Raw genomic sequence first — 2736 nt, 5'->3', positions numbered from 1 at the left:
GCGGCACGGAAGCTGCCCCGACAGCCTGGAGCCGTCACGCAGAACGTTGCTTCGGCCGTAGGAACGTGTCTGCCTGCAGCAGGCCGATAGCTGCTGGTGGGCGGCTGTATAGGGAACCTAGTGCCCAGTAGGTGCTACCTGGGGGTTGGGAAGAGCGCCCGCCTCTCACAGCTAAAGGGTGCTGGGTCGTCCCTGCGCCCAGGGAGGTCAGGAGTAATGAGCCGGCAGGTTGGCTTCACTGCTTGGGGGGTGAACGCTGAGGGGAGGCCTTGTGAGTGGATGATTCAGGCTGGATGTGGCTCTGGGCAGCCTGGTCTGGTGGTTGGTGACCCTGCACATAGCAGGGAGGTTGAAACTAGGTGATCACTGTGGTCCTTTTCAACCCAGGCCATTCTGTGATTCTGTGACATGCTAAAAGGTGATTAATTACAGTCAGCAGTTCAGCAGAATTGTCTTCTGGTTCCTTATAGAAGTAAGACAAGTTTAGAGTGCTGTAAAATTACCTGAACTGATTTGTAAGCGGTATTAATTGCTTCATAAATTGGATCGGTCCTTTGGCAGTGCTTGGTTGTGAAAGGGAAGGTATGGGTTGCAGAACTGGAAGTGCTACTTAGCACTTAAAGTCCATCTTCTGGATTGGTTTTGGTAATAATAAATAAAAACTTGTGATTTCAGTAATTTTGCTTCTTGAGCTTAGTGAGTGCTGTATGGGCCATGCATTCTACGTAATGTGTGGCTGTGCCTTTGGGCAGAGAGGAACCTGATGAACTTCAGTAAAAGCAAGTGTAGGGTCTTGCACTTGGAGAGGAATAACTGCATGCATTAGTACAGGTTAGGGGCTGACCTGCTGGAAAAGAGCTTCTATGGAGAAGGACCTGGGTTTCTAGTGGGTAAGAGGTTGGCCATGAGCCAGCAGCATGCCAAGAAGGCAAATGCTGTCTTGGGATGCATCAAGAAGAGTACAATCAGCACATTGAGCGAGGTTATCCTCCCCATCTCTTCTTCCCTGGGGAGACCACATCCGGAGTACTGTGTCCAGTTCTGGGCTCCTCAGCTCGAGAAAGATAAGGAACTTTGAGAGTTCAGTGAAAGACCACTAAATTACTAAGGGCCTCGAGCATCTATCTTAGATAGGAAGTCTGAGAGACCTGGGTCTGTTTAGGCTGAAGAAGAAAAGTCTGAGAGGTGATCTCATCAATGCTTATAAATACCTGAAGAGCAAGATTCAAATAGATGATGCCAGGCTGTTTTCAGTGGCGTGCAGCAACAGGACAAGGGGCAACGGACAAAAGCTGCTATACAGGAAATTCCATGCCAACACAAAGAAGAACTTGTTTACTGTGAGAGTGACAGAGCAGTGGAACAGGCTGCCCAGAGAGATTGTGGAGTCTCCTTCTCTGGAGATATTCAAGACCTGGATACTTTCCCGTGCAACCCGCGTAGGGAACCTGCTTTAGCAACAGGGTTGAACTTGATTCCAAGAGGTCCCTTATAACCTTTATGATTCTACGGTTGTGTAATGTTTGCCAGTACATATAGTCTGATATAAAGATTATGTGTGTAGCACTGAATAAAACTGACACTGATATTTAAAAGAAAAATCACTTTTTGGTGAGTTGAGTGATGCTTTGCATACTTTAGTAAAGTAGATAGAAAGTAATGTACGGCTTTTGCTATTGAAGAGTAAAGAACAGGAAATGGGGTAAATGGAATCTGCGTATGATGTTTCACTGTAAGTTCTATTAGGCCTGAATTTTGTCAAATAAAAAAAAGGTTTTTTAAAAAAAAAAGTAAAGTAAAGCAACTTGGGATGTTAACTTGTAGTGTTATAAGCCTTGTGGCTTCTCTAGACATCTGAGAGCCAAAGCTTGTATCTTTTCATGAGCAGGTGATCAGAGAATTGCAGAGGTTGGAAGGGACCTGATTAGATAAAGTCCAATCTCCCTGCTAAAGCACATATTCTACAATAGGTTGCATAGGTAGGTGTCCTGCCAGGTCTTGAGTCTCCGTAGAGGGAGACTTCACAACTGCTCTGGGCAGCTTGTTCCAGTGTTCTGTCACCCTGACCATATAGAAGTTCTTCTGCATATTTGTATGGAACTTCCTATGTTCAAGTTCTTGGCCATTGCTCCTTGTCCTATTGCTACGTACCAGCAAGAAGGGCCTGGCCTCATCCGTTTGCCTCCCACCTCCCTTTAGGTATTTAAAAACATTAATCACATCCCCTCTCAGTCTTCTTTTCCCCAGGCTGAAGAGGCCCAGGTTATTCACCTTTTGCTCCTATGGGAGGTGCTCTGGTTCTTTATAATCTTTGTGGCCCTCCTTCTAGGAGTTCTCTGTCTTTTTTGAGGTGATGCTTGTAAAATCCCCAGTATCTGAAAGGGCCAGCAATGTGCTGCTCTCGATGTGGAGAAAGCATCTTTTAAAATAACTGGTGTTGTATTGGATCTACTTCAGAACAGATGTATAGTGAAATAGTAGAATTTCGATAATTCCTGTGGTTGTTAATGTGCTCATTCTGGCTTGGGTAATCTGATTGGAAATAAGAGCACAGATCTGTTGGATCATGGCTGGAGGGGGGCCACAAAAGTGGCATGTGGAACACTGAGAACTGAATGTGGCCTTCCAGTGTCTGAAGGGGGGCTATAACAAAGAAGGGGACAGACTCTTTAGTGAGGTCTGTTGTGATAGGACAAGGGGAAATGGTTTCAAACTAAAAGTTTGGATATAATGATT

This window comes from Meleagris gallopavo, chromosome 1 (genome assembly GCF_000146605.3).
Source record: "Meleagris gallopavo isolate NT-WF06-2002-E0010 breed Aviagen turkey brand Nicholas breeding stock chromosome 1, Turkey_5.1, whole genome shotgun sequence".
In the NCBI taxonomy this organism is placed as follows: Eukaryota; Metazoa; Chordata; class Aves; order Galliformes; family Phasianidae; genus Meleagris; species Meleagris gallopavo.
This window is presented reverse-complemented; position numbering follows the sequence as displayed.